This window comes from Myxine glutinosa, chromosome 13, assembly GCF_964187855.1.
Source record: "Myxine glutinosa chromosome 13, kmMyxGlut1.1, whole genome shotgun sequence".
Taxonomy (NCBI): Eukaryota; Metazoa; Chordata; class Myxini; order Myxiniformes; family Myxinidae; genus Myxine; species Myxine glutinosa.
In genome coordinates this window covers 97,383,808-97,401,160 of record NC_136273.1, presented here as the reverse complement: position 1 = coordinate 97,401,160, position 17,353 = coordinate 97,383,808, and the positions used below count along the sequence as shown (strand labels likewise).

General features: G+C 52.2%; 1 protein-coding gene across 6 annotated transcripts in view; it reads right to left on the bottom strand.

The window, feature by feature from the left end:
• LOC137415620 (uncharacterized) overlaps window positions 1–6,841 on the bottom strand; it is a 171,190-nt gene extending 164,349 nt beyond the window's left edge. For all 6 annotated transcript variants that reach the window (XM_078767782.1, XM_078767785.1, XM_078767783.1 and 3 more), the window contains exon 1: window positions 6,706–6,841. The gene's annotated coding sequence lies outside the window, so the exon portion shown is untranslated. The remainder of the gene's footprint in view (window positions 1–6,705) is intronic.
• Window positions 6,842–17,353: the final 10,512 nt, after the last annotated feature.

Sequence of the window (17,353 nt, the reverse complement as noted above, 5' to 3'; positions counted from 1 at the left end):
TAATTAGTGATCGCTGGACCTCCACCAGGTAGCCAACAACATTATGTACTTAGTGATCGCTGGACCTCCACCAGGTAGCCAACAACAGTATGTAATTAGTGATCGCTGGACCTCCACCAGGTAGCCAACAACATTATGTGATTAGTGATCGCTTGACCTCCACCAGGTAGCCAACATTATGTAATTTGTGATCGCTGGACCTCTACCAGGTAGCCAACAACATTATGTGATTAGTGATCGCTGGACCTCTACCAGGTAGCCAACAACATTATGTGATTAGTGATCGCTGGACCTCCACCAGGTAGCCAACAACATTATGTGATTAGTGATCGCTAGACCTCCACCAGGTAGCCAACAACATTATGTGATTAGTGATCGCTAGACCTCCACCAGGTAGCCAACAACATTATGTGATTAGTGATCGCTGGACCTCCACCAGGTAGCCAACAACATTATGTGATTAGTGATCGCTGGACCTCCACCAGGTAGCCAACAACATTATGTGATTAGTGATCGCTGGACCTCCACCAGGTAGCCAACAACATTATGTGATTGCTCGATCTCCACCAGGTAGCCAACAACATTATGTAATTAGTGATCGCTCGACCTCTACCAGGTAGCCAACAACATTATGTAATTAGTGATCGTTAGACCTCTACCAGGTAGCCAACAACATTATGATTATGTAATGAGTGATCGTTAGACCTCTACCAGGTAGCCAACAACATTATGTAATTAGTGATCGTTAGACCTCTACCAGGTAGCCAACAACATTATGTGATTAGTGATCGCTAGACCTCCACCAGGTAGCCAACAACATTATGTGATTAGGTATCGCTCGACCTCTACCAGGTAGCCAACAACATTATGTGATTAGTGATCGCTCGACCTCTACAAGGTAGCCAACAACATTATGTGATTAGTGATCGCTGGACCTCCACCAGGTAGCCAACAACATTATGTAACGAGTGATCGCTGGACCTCCACCAGGTAGCCGACAACATTATGCGATTAGTGATCGCTAGACCTCCACGAGGTAGCCAACAACATTATGTAATGAGTGATCGCTGGACCTCCACCAGGTAGCCAACAACATTATGTGATTAGTGATCGCTGGACCTCTACCAGGTAGCCAACAACATTATGTAATTAGTGATCGCTGGACCTCCACCAGGTAGCCAACAACATTATGTAATTAGTGATCGCTGGACCTCCACCAGGTAGCCAACAACAGTATGTAATTAGTGATCGCTGGACCTCCACCAGGTAGCCAACAACATTATGTGATTAGTGATCGCTCGACCTCCACCAGGTAGCCAACAACATTATGTAATTTGTGATCGCTGGACCTCTACCAGGTAGCCAACAACATTATGTGATTAGTGATCGCTGGACCTCCACCAGGTAGCCAACAACATTATGTGATTAGTGATCGCTAGACCTCCACCAGGTAGCCAACAACATTATGTGATTAGTGATCGCTAGACCTCCACCAGGTAGCCAACAACATTATGTGATTAGTGATCGCTAGACCTCCACCAGGTAGCCAACAACATTATGTGATTAGTGATCGCTGGACCTCCACCAGGTAGCCAACAACATTATGTGATTAGTGATCGCTGGACCTCTACCAGGTAGCCAACAACATGATGTAATGAGTGATCGCTGGACCTCCACCAGGTAGCCAACAACATTATGTGATTAGTGATCGCTAGATCTCCACCAGGTAGCCAACAACATTATGTGATGCGTGATCGCTGGACCTCCACCAGGTAGCCAACAACATTATGTGATTGCTCGATCTCCACCAGGTAGCCAACAACATTATGTAATTAGTGATCGCTCGACCTCTACCAGGTAGCCAACAACATTATGTAATTAGTGATCGTTAGACCTCTACCAGGTAGCCAACAACATTATGTAATTAGTGATCGTTAGACCTCTACCAGGTAGCCAACAACATTATGATTATGTAATGAGTGATCGCTAGACCTCCACCAGGTAGCCAACAACATTATGTGATTAGTGATCGCTCGACCTCTACCAGGTAGCCAACAACATTATGTGATTAGTGATCGCTCGACCTCTACCAGGTAGCCAACAACATTATGATTATGTAATGAGTGATCGTTAGACCTCTACCAGGTAGCCAACAACATTATGATTATGTAATGAGTGATCGTTAGACCTCTACCAGGTAGCCAACAACATTATGTAATTAGTGATCGTTAGACCTCTACCAGGTAGCCAACAACATTATGATTATGTAATGAGTGATCGCTAGACCTCCACCAGGTAGCCAACAACATTATGTGATTAGTGATCGCTCGACCTCTACCAGGTAGCCAACAACATTATGTGATTAGTGATCGCTCGACCTCTACCAGGCAGCCAACATTATGTAATGAGTGATCGCTGGACCTCCACCAGGTAGCCAACATTATGTGATTAGTGATCGCTCGACCTCTACCAGGTAGCCAACATTATGTAATGAGTGATCGCTGGACCTCCACCAGGTAGCCAACAACATTATGTGATTAGTGATCGCTCGACCTCTACCAGGTAGCCAACAACATTATGTAATGAGTGATCGCTGGACCTCCACCAGGTAGCCAACAACATTATGTAATGAGTGATCGCTAGACCTCTACCAGGTAGCCAACAACATTATGTGATTAGTGATCGCTCGACCTCTACCAGGTAGCCAACAACATTATGTGATTAGTGATCGCTCGACCTCTACCAGGTAGCCAACAACATTATGTGATTCGTGATCGCTAGACCTCTACCAGGTAGCCAACAACATTATGTAATTAGTGATCGTTAGACCTCTACCAGGTAGCCAACAACTTTATGATTATGTAATGAGTGATCGCTAGACCTCTACCAGGTAGCCAACAACATTATGTAATGAGTGATCGCTAGACCTCTACCAGGTAGCCAACAACATTATGTGATTAGTGATCGCTGGACCTCCACCAGGTAGCCAACAACATTATGTGATTAGTGATCGCTAGACCTCCACGAGGTAGCCAACAACATTATGTAATGAGTGATCGCTAGACCTCTACCAGGTAGCCAACAACATTATGTAATGAGTGATCGCTCGACCTCTACCAGGTAGCCAACAACATTATGTGATTAGTGATCGCTCGACCTCTACCAGGTAGCCAACAACATTATGTGATTCGTGATCGCTAGACCTCTACCAGGTAGCCAACAACATTATGTAATTAGTGATCGTTAGACCTCTACCAGGTAGCCAACAACTTTATGATTATGTAATGAGTGATCGCTAGACCTCTACCAGGTAGCCAACAACATTATGTAATGAGTGATCGCTGGACCTCCACCAGGTAGCCAACAACATTATGTGATTAGTGATCGCTCGACCTCTACCAGGTAGCCAACAACATTATGTGATTAGTGATCGCTCGACCTCCACCAGGTAGCCAACAACATTATGTGATTAGTGATCGCTAGACCTCCACCAGGTAGCCAACAACATTATGTGATTAGTGATCGCTCGACCTCTACCAGGTAGCCAACAACATTATGTGATTCGTGATCGCTAGACCTCCACCAGGTAGCCAACAACATTATGTGATTAGTGATCGCTGGACCTCCACCAGGTAGCCAACAACATTATGTGATTAGTGATCGCTGGACCTCCACCAGGTAGCCAACAACATTATGTAATTAGTGATCGCTGGACCTCCACCAGGTAGCCAACAACATTATGTAATTAGTGATCGCTGGACCTCCACCAGGTAGCCAACAACATTGTGATTAGTGATCGCTAGACCTCTACCAGGTAGCCAACAACATTATGTGATTGGTGATCGCTCGACCTCTACCAGGTAGCCAACAACATTATGTGATTAGTGATCGCTGGACCTCCACCAGGTAGCCAACAACATTATGTGATGAGTGATCGCTAGACCTCCACCAGGTAGCCAACAACATTATGTGATTAGTGATCGCTGGACCTCCACCAGGTAGCCAACAACATTATGTAATGAGTGATCGCTCGACCTCCACCAGGTAGCCAACATTATGTGATTAGTGATCGCTGGACCTCCACCAGGTAGCCAACATTATGTAATGAGTGATCGCTAGACCTCCACCAGGTAGCCAACAACATTATGTGATTAGTGATCGCTGGACCTCCACCAGGTAGCCAACATTATGTGATTAGTGATCGCTGGACCTCCACCAGGTAGCCAACATTATGTAATGAGTGATCGCTGGACCTCCACCAGGTAGCCAACATTATGTGATTAGTGATCGCTGGACCTCCACCAGGTAGCCAACATTATGTAATGAGTGATCGCTGGACCTCCACCAGGTAGCCAACAACATTATGTAATTAGTGATCGCTGGACCTCCACCAGGTAGCCAACAACATTGTGATTAGTGATCGCTAGACCTCTACCAGGTAGCCAACAACATTATGTGATTGGTGATCGCTCGACCTCTACCAGGTAGCCAACAACATTATGTGATTAGTGATCGCTGGACCTCCACCAGGTAGCCAACAACATTATGTGATGAGTGATCGCTAGACCTCCACCAGGTAGCCAACAACATTATGTGATTAGTGATCGCTGGACCTCCACCAGGTAGCCAACAACATTATGTAATGAGTGATCGCTCGACCTCCACCAGGTAGCCAACATTATGTGATTAGTGATCGCTGGACCTCCACCAGGTAGCCAACATTATGTAATGAGTGATCGCTAGACCTCCACCAGGTAGCCAACAACATTATGTGATTAGTGATCGCTGGACCTCCACCAGGTAGCCAACATTATGTGATTAGTGATCGCTGGACCTCCACCAGGTAGCCAACATTATGTAATGAGTGATCGCTGGACCTCCACCAGGTAGCCAACATTATGTGATTAGTGATCGCTGGACCTCCACCAGGTAGCCAACATTATGTAATGAGTGATCGCTCGACCTCCACCAGGTAGCCAACATTATGTGATTAGTGATCGCTGGACCTCCACCAGGTAGCCAACATTATGTAATGAGTGATCGCTAGACCTCTACCAGGTAGCCAACATTATGTGATTAGTGATCGCTCGACCTCTACCAGGTAGCCAACAACATTATGTGATTCGTGATCGCTAGACCTCCACCAGGTAGCCAACAACATTATGTGATTAGTGATCGCTGGACCTCCACCAGGTAGCCAACAACATTATGTGATTAGTGATCGCTGGACCTCCACCAGGTAGCCAACAACATTATGTGATTGGTGATCGCTCGACCTCCACCAGGTAGCCAACAACATTATGTGATTAGTGATCGCTGGACCTCCACCAGGTAGCCAACAACATTATGTAATGAGTGATCGCTCGACCTCCACCAGGTAGCCAACATTATGTAATGAGTGATCGCTCGACCTCCACCAGGTAGCCAACATTATGTAATGAGTGATCGCTCGACCTCCACCAGGTAGCCAACAACATGATGTGATTAGTGATCGCTGGACCTCTACCAGGTAGCCAACAACATTATGTGATTAGTGATCGCTCGACCTCCACCAGGTAGCCAACATTATGTAATGAGTGATCGCTGGACCTCTACCAGGTAGCCAACAACATGATGTGATTAGTGATCGCTCGACCTCCACCAGGTAGCCAACAACATCATGTGATTAGTGATCGCTCGACCTCCACCAGGTAGCCAATAACATCATGTGATTAGTGATCGCTCGACCTCCACCAGGTAGCCAACAACATCATGTGATTAGTGATCGCTCGACCTCCACCAGGTAGCCAACAACATTATGTAATGAGTGATCGCTCGACCTCCACCAGGTAGCCAACAACATTATGTGATTAGTGATCGCTCGACCTCCACCAGGTAGCCAACATTATGTAATGAGTGATCGCTGGACCTCCACCAGGTAGCCAACATTATGTGATTAGTGATCGCTGGACCTCCACCAGGTAGCCAACATTATGTGATTAGTGATCGCTGGACCTCTACCAGGTAGCCAACAACATGATGTGATTAGTGATCGCTCGACAGTCGACCTCCACCAGGTAGCCAACAACATGATGTGATTAGTGATCGCTCGACCTCCACCAGGTAGCCAATAACATCATGTGATTAGTGATCGCTCGACCTCCACCAGGTAGCCAACAACATCATGTGATTAGTGATCGCTCGACCTCCACCAGGTAGCCAACAACATCATGTGATTAGTGATCGCTCGACCTCCACCAGGTAGCCAACAACATTATGTGATGAGTGATCGCTCGACCTCCACCAGGTAGCCAACAACATTATGTGATTAGTGATCGCTGGACCTCCACCAGGTAGCCAACATCATGTGATTAGTGATCGCTCGACCTCCACCAGGTAGCCAACAACATTATGTAATGAGTGATCGCTCGACCTCCACCAGGTAGCCAACAACATTATGTGATTAGTGATCGCTCGACCTCCACCAGGTAGCCAACATTATGTAATGAGTGATCGCTGGACCTCCACCAGGTAGCCAACATTATGTGATTAGTGATCGCTGGACCTCCACCAGGTAGCCAACATTATGTGATTAGTGATCGCTGGACCTCTACCAGGTAGCCAACAACATTCCGCGGCGGTTATTCCACAACCTCCAAACAACGTCCGAACAGGTGACCAGAGTGGACCCAGTGCGCATCGCTCGACCCCCTCTTGCTGACGTACCGGTCTCGCCTTGATATCCGAACGCGATGCTGACGCAGGCCTCCCCACGGACTGCTAACCGAGATCCGGTCTTTCCAATCGGGTCCGTTCGATTTGGGAAAAGGAAAATGTTTCCGAACGATGGCGTCGCTGATGCTCCCAAGAAAGCTGCACGATGGGTTCAAGGGTCTCTGTTATCGGCGGGAAGCTCCACGGACCCAGGTATTTCGGCCACGTCGCACCGACGAGCGCGACGCAAGTGACTAGGCCGTGCTACGTGTAACTTCGAGTACCCCGGCAGAGGGAGCTTTAAAAAAACATGACAAGAACAATTATTCGTGTACAAGGACAGAAAGTTACCTTCCGCCTCTTAAATCGTGTATTCAAACAACAAACCGAAACCAAGGTGAACCAGCGCGATTCCGAAAAGGAGGCTTAATGGGGGCCATGGTAAACTGCTGATTACTACACCGTCATGGAATGTTTGTTTGATCCCCAAATACAAACGGCGTTCTGATGCTGCTGATTATTACTTCGTCATGGAATGTTTTATTCATCCCGAGTTACAAACGGCGTTTTAATGCTGCTTACTTTGCTTATTTGCTAATTTGACGAAATCCCCGAATTGTTAGTCCAACGATGCTGTCTGTGCCCCGACATCGCACACGAAACATTCCAATCCATCGCAACGGTTTAAAATCGTCAGGTTCATCATTTACATTAGTCTCATCAAAATGAGCGGGTTTTATTTGCAGAGAAACTTTAACATGATACACACCTATAGGTAGTCGGTTGCATTATACATACATGACATTATACATACACACCTAAAGGTAATCGGTGCACAGCTCGAGTGTAGGTATAGGCTATAGCAGATGTACAAGTATTGTAGGTATCGCAGGTATACAGGTATATTGAAGCGCGGTGCTACGCGCGCTTACTTGTACAACAAGAAGGAAGCGGACAACGCGGTGAGTTTTAGAGTCTTTATTAAACGAGCTCAACTGTAGCACTGGCGCGCTCCGGGCTGCGCGCCCGGTGTTTATCCCGCGGCCACGCCTACCCCTCGGGCGTGGCCGCCGCCCACTTGGTGCGTGGAATGATGCCCTCACGCCAGTGAGCTTTCGTGTCCGCCACACGCGCCCCCCCAGAATTCCCGCACACCTGGAGGGCCAGTTTGCGGGGCAAACGGATGACCCGGCCGAAGCGCCCTCTGGCGACCGGTGGCGTTCGGGGTGCAGGGATGCCAGCTGGGATGCCTCCGGCTGCACCCGGGATGGGTGCAGGACCGGGGGGCGGTGGGCCTGGGCGGTGCCGGGGGTCCGCCCGCAGGGGGGCGGCCCCGGCGCGGAGGCCGAGCCACCGGCGGTGGGTGGTCCACGTCGAGGTGGGCCGGTTTGAGGCGATCCACCGAGACGCGGTCGGGAGTACCGCCGATGTCCAAGGTGAAGTGTTTCACCCCGGTCTCCAGCACGCGGAAAGGCCCGTCGTACGGGGGCCGCAGTGGTATCCGGTGGGCGTCGTGCCGGACGAAGACGTACTCCGCGGTGCGAAGCTCCGGGGCGACGTGCGTAGGCGGGTGCCCGTGGTGCGCCGTCGGCACCGGGGCGAACCTCCGGGCTGTCTCCTGCAGCACGGAGCGCTCCTGCGCCGCGGACCATGGTGCCATGGGGTCGGGGAGGAACTCGCCCGGCACCCGCAGCGGTTGTCCGAAGACCAACTCCGCCGCGGATGCACGCAGGTCGTCCTTGGGCGCCGTCCGGAGGCCCAGCAGGACCCAGGGGAGCCTGTCGACCCAGCCACCGTCGCGGAGGGTGGCCCAGAGCGCGGCCTTCAACGAGCGGTCGAACCGCTTCCACAGGCCGTTGGCCTGGGGGTGGTAGGCCGTGGTTCGGTGCAGCTGGACCCAGAGCCCACGCGCGACCGCCCCCCAGAGCTCCGAGGTGAACTGGGGGCCGCGGTCGGACGATATGTCCGAGGGGGCGCCGAACCGGGCGACCCAGGTGGCGATGAACGCCTGTGCGACGTCCGCCGCCGTCGTCGCCGCCAAAGGCACGGCCTCCGGCCACCGGGTGGTGTGGTCCACCATTGTCAGGACATGGGTGAAACCCCACGAGGGGGGCAGAGGTCCCACCAGGTCCACGTGTACGTGGTCGAACCTTCGTTCCGGCACCGTGAACGGGGCCAATGGGGCCTGGGTGTGCCGGTGCACCTTCGCGCGCTGGCACGCGAGGCACGTCCTGGTCCAGCCACGGACGGCCTTCCGGAGGCCATGCCAGACAAACTTGTCGGCGACCAACCTCTGGGAGGCCTTCGTGCCCGGATGGGACAGGCCGTGGATGGCGTCAAACACCTGGCGCTGCCAGCCCGCAGGCACGATGGGGCGAGGCCGCCTGAGGGAGATGTCGCACAAGAGGGCCGCACCGTCGAACGGCACCTCGGTGACGCGGAGGCCCGTGACGGCGGTCCACAAGGCCTGGACGCCGGGGTCGGCGGCCTGGTCCGCCGCTATCCGGGCATAGTCGATGCCAAGGTGGACTGCGTGGGCGACGGACCGGGAAAGGCAATCCGCCACCGGGTTGTCCTTCCCCGCGACGTGCCGGATGTCCGTCGTGTACTCGGACACGGCCGAGAGGCGACGCTGCTGCCGGGCCGACCACGGCTCGGCGACCTTGCCCATCGCGAAGACCAGTGGCTTGTGGTCGACGAAGGCCGTGAACGCACGGCCCTCGAGCAGATGGCGGAAGTGCCTGACCGCCAGGTGAAGCCCGAGCAACTCACGGTCGAAGGTACTATAACAGCGTTCGGGCGGGCGAAGCTGCTGGCTGAAGAACGCCAGCGGTTGCCAAGCACCACGCACCCATTGCTCGTGCACCGCGCCCACGGCGTAGTCCGAGGCGTCGGTGGTGAGGGCGATCGGTGCATCGGGCGCCGGGTGCACGAGCATGGTGGCATTAGCCAAGGCGAGCTTCGCACCCGCAAACGCCGCGTCCATCTGCTCGGTCCAAGTAACGTCACCTTTGCCCGACTTCCCTCGGAGGGCCTCGTGCAAGGGGCGCAGGAGCTGGGCGATGCGGGGCAGGAACCGATGGTAAAAGTTTACCATGCCCAGGAACTCCTGGAGCCCCTTGATCGTGCGGGGGCGCGGAAACCCCTTCACCGCCTCCACCTTGGCCGGTAGGGGGACGGCCCCGTGCCTGGTGACGCGGTTCCCCAAAAAATCGATGTCGGCGACGCCGAACCGGCACTTGGCGGGGTTCACGATGAGGCCATGCTGGCCCAGACGTTCGAAGAGCGTGCGGAGATGGTGAAGGTGCTCTTCACGGGACGCGCTGGCGACGAGGATGTCGTCCAGGTATACGTACACAAAATCCAAGTCACGCAAGACGCTGTCCATGAGTCGCTGGAACGCCTGAGCCGCATTCTTCAAACCGAAGTGCATCCGAAGGAATTCGAACAGTCCGAACGGCGTGATGACCGCCGTCTTCGGGATGTCCTCCGGCCTGACGGGGACCTGATGGTAGCCGCGTATGAGGTCCACCTTCGAAAAGAAGGACGTGCCCGCCAACCGGACGGAGAAGTCCTGGATGTGGGGGACGGGGTAGCGGTCGGGGGTGGTGGCGTCGTTGAGGCGCCGGTAGTCCCCGCACGGTCGCCATCCCCCGCCAGGCTTTGGCACGATGTGAAGCGGCGAAGCCCAAGCACTCTCGGAGCGCCGCACGATGCCGAGCCGCTCCAGCGTAGCAAACGCCGCTTTAGCCACCGCGAGCTTCATCGGCTCGAGGCGGCGTGCCCGGGCGTAGACCGGTGGCCCGGCGGTGGGGATGTGGTGTTCCACCCCGTGCTTCACGGCCCCCGCCGAGAAGGTGGGCCACGTAAGGGCCGGGAAGCTGGCGAGGAGGCGGGTGAAGTCGTCCGCTGCCGGAAGCGTACAAACTAACCTCGCCGGGACCAAACCGCTCAGCAAGCCACTTGGCGAGCCGCTCGGTGAGCCGTTCAGTGAGCCGCTCAACGAGCTGCTCAGCGCGCAAGCCAGCGAGCTGAACGTTTCAGCCTAGACGAGACGTCTGTTCTTCACATCGACCAACAACCCGTGTGCACAGAGGAAGTCCGCACCAAGCAGTGCCATGGGGACACTAGCGGTTACGAACGTCCATGCGAAGCGTTGCCTTCCGAACCGCAGGGAGAGGCAGCGCTTCCCGAATGTGCGTATGGGTGTTCCGTTCGCAGCAAGCAACGCGGGGCCCTGGCCCGCGGTGTGCTTGTCAGACGTAGAGGCAGGGATAACGCTAACCTGTGCCCCCGTATCGCATAGGAAATGGCGCCCGGACAAGGTGTCCGTTATAAAAAGAAGGCTGCCGGAATGGCCGACGCTCAGGGCCGCTACCGAGCACTGGCTTTGTAGTTTCCCGACTTGCCGAAGGAGCATGGCGGGCAACAAGTCCTCGCCTTGTGGCCAAACCTGGCGTGGAAATGGCACCAGGTTTGCGGCGAAGGCGGAGGCCGCGGTTTTCGCGGTGGTGGTGGGCATGGCGTGGCGGCGGCCACGCGGCGTGCGTCAGCCTCGGGATCCCCGAGGTGTGGTGCATCAGCATCAGGGTCAGCCTCGGGATGCGCGGCGGCCGCGCCAAAGCTCGCCTGCGCGTCCAAAGCCGCGAAGAACCTGTCGGCCTCGGCAGCGAGCGCTCGGGGTTCCGTCGTCACAGAACCGGCCAACGCGAGGCGGACTCGTGCCGGCACCTGGCGTCGAAATAATGCCCAGAAAAGAGCGTTCGGGGTTTCGTCGCCCATCAACGACAGCATATGGTCCATGCGGACCGACGGTCGCGTGTCACCGAGCTCGGGGAGGTCCAGGAGGCGGTCGGCCCGTGCGTCCACCGTGAGGCCGAACGTGGCGAGGAGGAGACGCTTGATCGCCTCGTACCTGCCGTCGGCCGGTGGGTTCCTCAGGACCGACAGGACGCGGGTGGCCGTGCCGGGCCCGAGGGAAGCGACCACGTGGCAGTACCTGGTCTCGTCCACCGTGATGCCTCGAAGTCGGAACTGGGCTTCTGCCTGCAGGAACCAGACTTCGGCTTGCGTCTCCCAGAACTCGGGGAGTTTCATTTGGACCGCGTTGTTTGCCATTGCGATGGCGTATTCGGGTGGTCAGCGACGGCTGACCAGAACGTCGGAGGGTCACCAATGAAGTGCGGTGCTACGCGCGCTTACTTGTACAACAAGAAGGAAGCGGACAACGCGGTGAGTTTAAGAGTCTTTATTAAACGAGCTCAACTGTAGCACTGGCGCGCTCCGGGCGGCGCGCCCGGTGGATATCCCGTGGCCACGCCTACCCCTAGGGCATGGCCGCCGCCCACTTGGTGCGTGGAATGATGCCCTCACGCCAGTGAGCTTTCGTGTGGCCACAATATACATAATTTTCTCCTGACAATGTGGAGAAGGTTCTGTCAATCCTCGACTCTGATTCTGCAACTGATCCAGATGACATCAGCCCACAGGTCCTAAAATCCTGCTCTGCCACTCTATCTCACCCTCTCTCTGTTCTCTTCACCCTCTCTTTTGCTCAAGGTCATCTGCCGGCATCTTGGAAATCAGCAAACATTACCGCTTTACACAAGAAAGTTGCAAAAACATATCCTTGCAACTACAGACCAATCAGCCTTCTCCCAATAATCAGCAAAGTTATGGAATCCATCATTGCTTCGGATATGAAATCCTTCCTCTTCTCCAATGGCTTGATGTCTGATCATCAATTTGGATTCAGACCAGGTCACTCTACTCTGGACATGCTGCTTCTGCTGTCTCAACAATGGATGGAGGTCCTCAATGCCAAACAGGAAATCAGAGCTGTCTCCCTTGACTTATCACGTGCCTTCGATACGGTCTGGCACCCAGCTCTGCTCACCAAACTCTCCTCCTATGGTATCCATGGAAATCTCCACTCATGACTTGCGGACTTCCTCTGTAGTCATAGTCAACACGTGGCCCTGAATGGGTTTCTCTCATCTCCTCCTCCTGTCTGGCTGGAGTTCCCCAAGGCAGTGTTCTGGGCCCTGTGCTTTTTCTGATCTTCATCAATGATCTCTCTGCCTCTCTTGAAAATCCTGTCTATCTCTTTGCTGATGACTCCACTCTACTCATCCTTCAGATCGGCAGTCCGCAGCCTCCTCACTCTGTGCAGACCTGGACAAAATCACAGACTGGTCAAACAAGTGGAACATGTCTTTCAATCCTGACAAATCTCACACTCTTACTATGTCTCTCCGAAAAGATCGACTGGACAACCCTCCCATCTACTTTCTGAACAATCCTCTTCAAGAAGTTCTGTCACTCAAGATTTTGGGTCTCACTATCTGCCATGATCTTTCCTGGGAAAACCACATTTCCAATCTGGCCTCCAAAGCCAGTCGCCGACTGGGCATTCTCCTCCGTGCGAAGTCCTTCCTTGGTACACCAGAGCTCCTCACCACATACAATGGCTTTCATCCACAGCTCAATGGAATACTGTTCTCCCCTCTGGGCTGGTGCTCCTGCCTCACACCCAGCTCGGCTTCACACTGTTGAAACCAAAGCTTTCAGAATCATTGGAATCGCCTTAGATGAAGCTAACCCCGAGGGCCTTTCACTCACTCACCGTAAGCAGGTTGGTGGTCTTTCTGTGTTCTACCGACTCCTCTCCGTCCTTGCTCCCCCAGCTCTCTCTCTGTGTTCTGTCCCCCAAATATTCCTTCAGGTCGCACAAGATCTGCCAGCAACCCTCTTATGGTTAAACTGCCAAAATCAAGACTCTCTGCTCACCTTCACTCCTTCATTCCTCTTTTCTCCTGCCTCTGGAACAAACTCTCCCACTCCCTTCAACCCCACTCCTCCCTCCAGGTCTTTAAAACAGCTGTTCACCACCATCTCTTATCTTCCCCCATCCAAAACCTTGATCTTTTCTACCCCCGCTATTTCACCCCAGATCCACTTTTTTGAAATGCCGACTTCTTTCCTGGAAGTCCTTGCAGTGTCCATGTGTTTTATACCTCCCCCCCCCCCCTTCCCACGCCTCCTCCCCCCAAGCCCTCTCCCTCCCACAGATCTCCCGATGTCCCTGCTCCCAAATGTTGTGTTTGTGTGCTTCCCCTTCCCTCCCCATCTTGTCTACTGCTCCCCTTATTTTCTGTTTTATGTGTTTGTTTGATTTTTTTTTATGATTAATGTTAACTCTTTCACGAGCCTCGATCTTGATTACAATATATATATATATATATATATAATATATATATATATAGATATATATATATATATATATATATATATATATATATATATATATATATATATATATATATATATATAGGTATAGCAGGTGTACAGATAGCTCCAGGTATGGTAGGTCTAGCAGGTGTATAGCTAGCTATAGGTATAGTGGGTATAGCAGGTGGACAGCTCCACGTATCGTAGGTGTACAGGTATTACGGTATAGTACTAATACAGTAATAGTGTATTTTCTTTGAAAAGAAACTTAATCGCAGGATTATAAATGCGCGTTTGTCCGTGCTCTACCTGTGTAAATGTTGATCGTGAAACAAGAAGCAGCAGGTGCAGGTACCATCGCCGACCTTCCAGGCTCAGAGCAGACACCCGATCTAACCATTTCACCCACGATTCGGGTTCCATTGTTCCATAAGACTAAGTCCCGGTATATAAACACACTTGGTCTAATTCGTTAATTTATCTTCAGCAATTTATCGATGAGGTGGGATGAGACATTCTTTATGATTTACCTGCAAAAGTTCCCATGTCCGTGACTGGAAAAACAAGCAATTTCGTTCCTTTTTAACCGAAATTTAAAAAATCATACCACGTTGTATGCTCCGTCAGCAAGCGACTTGCTATCGCTTTCCAAGCCAGTCGTTCCGTATCAAGCGCTTCGCAAGCCACTCGTAAGCTTCACAAGCCATTACGGGAGGTACTTAAAAATGGCCGCCGCAATCGGATTCAAAACGATACGACAAGCAATGAAATGTTCAGAGTAATACCATGTTATGTATACCGTATACGGTACTCAGAATATTATTCAAATGTACATTTCATACAATTGTTACTTCTACTTTTAATCCTAATTTCTCAAGATCTATAAACATTTTAAACCTCTCCACCTCCCTCCCCAAATGCACAATATTTGGATCCATCCGCACATTAGCTTGCGGGGAGGCAGGCTCCACCTCAAATGCACAATGGTAGGGTCCATCCGCACATTAGCTTGGCGTGAGGCAGGGCTCCACCTCAAATGCACAATGGTAGGGTCCATCCGCACATTAGCTTGCGGGGAGGCGGGGCTCCACTTCAAATGCACAATTGTTGGGTCCATCCAAAGATAAGCCTGGTGAAGGCAGGGCTCCACCTCAAATGAACAATGGTAGGGACCATCCATACATAAGTGTGATGGAAGGCGGGGCTCCACCTCAAATGCAAAATAGTGTTGACCATCCATACACAAGCTTGGTGGGAGGCTGGGCTCCACCTCAAATGCACAATCGTTGGGTCCATCCATAGATAAGCTTGGAGGGAGGCGGGGCTCCACCTCAAATGCACAATGGTAGGGTCCATCCATAGATAAGCTTGGCGGGACGCGGGGCTCCACCTCAAATGCACAATGGTAGGGTCCATCCATAGATAAGCTTGGCGGGACGCGGGGCTCCACCTCAAATGCACAATTGTCGGGTCCATCCATACATAAGCTTGGCGGGAGGCGGGGCTCCACCTCAAATGCACAATCGTTGGGTCCTTCCAAAGATAAGCTTGGCGGGAGGCGGGGCTCCACTTCAAATGCACAATGGTTGGGTCCATCCATGGATTTTTTTTTTTGTATACAAGATCGAGGCTCGTGAAAGAGCGAACATTAATCACACAGAAAGACAAACCGACACAAAAACATACAACATCGGGAGCGGTAGACAAGATGGGGAGAGAGGGGGAAGGACACAAACACAACATTTGAGAGCAGGGACCGAGAGACATGGAGACATGGAGAGATCTGAGAGAGGGCGAGGGCTTTGGGGGGGGAGGGCATGGGAAGGGAGGAGGGGGTGGGAGAGGTATAAAACATATGGACACGGCCAGGACTTCCAGGAAAGAAGTTGGAATTTCAAACAAGGTGGATCTGGGGTGAATTAGCGGGGGTAGAAAAGATCAAGGTTTTGGATGGGGGAAGATAAGAGATGGTGGTGAACAGCTGTTTTAAAGACCTGGAGGGAGGAGTGGGATTGAAGGGAGTGAGGAAGTTTGTTCCAGAGGCGGGAGAAAAGAGGAATGAAAGAGTGAAGGTGAGCAGAGAGCCGAGATTTCGGCAGTTTATCCATCAGAGGGTTGCTGGCAGATGTTGTGCGACCTGAAGGAATATTTGGGGGACAGAGCACAGAGAGAGCTGGGGGTGCAAGGCCGGAGAGGAGTCGGTAGATGACAGAAAGACCACCTACCTGCCTGCGGTGAGTGAGTGAAAGGCCCTCAGAGATAGCTTCATCGCCGGAGATTCCAATAATTCTGAAAGCTTTGGTTTCAACAGCGTGAAGCCGAGCTAGGTGTGAGGCAGGAGCACCGGCCCATAGGGGAGAACAGTATTCCATTGAGCTGCGGATGAAAGCCTTGTATGTGGTGAGGAGCTCAGGTGTGCCGAGGAAGGACTTCGCACGAAGGAGGATGCCCAGTCGCCGACTGGCTTTGGAGGCCAGCTTGGAAATGTGGTTTTCCCAAGAAAGATCATGGCAGATAGTGAGACCCAAAAGCTTGAGCGACAGAACTTCTTGGAGAGGATTGTTGAGAAAGTAGATGGGAGGGTTGTCCAGTCGATCTTTTCGGAGAGACATAGTAAGAGTGTGAGATTTGTCAGGATTGAAAGACATGTTCCACTTGTTTGTACAGTCTGTGATTTTGTCCAAGTCTTCAGAGAGTGAGGAGGCTGCAGACTGCCGATCTGAGGGAAGAGGAATGGAGCGGCAGAGAGTGGAGTCATCAGCAAAGAGATAGAGAGGATTTTCAAGAGAGTCAGAGAGATCATTGATGAAGACCAGAAAAAGCACAGGGCCCAGAACACTGCCTTGGGGAACTCCAGCCTGAACAGGAAGAGGAGATGAGAGAACCCCATTCAGGGCCACACGTTGACGACGACTAGAGAGGAAGTCAGCGAGCCATGCGTGGAGATTTCCATGGATACCAAAGGAGGAGAGTTTGGTGAGCAGAGCGGGGTGCCAGACCGTATCGAAGGCACGTGATATGTCGAGGGAGACAGCTCTAATTTCCTGTTTGGCATTGAGGACCTCCATCCATTGTTGAGACAGCAGAAGCAGCATGTCCAGAGTAGAGTGACCTGGTCAGAAACCAAATTGATGCTCAGAGATCAAGCCATTGGAGAAGAGGAAAGATTTCATATCCGAAGCAATGATGGATTCCATGAGTTTGATGATAATTGGGAGAAGGCTGATTGGTCTGTAGTTGCTAGGATCTGTTTTTGCACCTTTTTTGTGCAAAGCGGTGATGTTGGCTGATTTACAAGCAGATGGCAGTTGACCTTGAGCAAAAGAGAGGGTGAAGAGAACAGAGAGAGGATGAGATAGAGCGGCAGAGCAGGATTTTAGGACCCGTGGGCTGATGCCGTCGGGTCCAGTTGCAGAATCAGAGTCGAGGG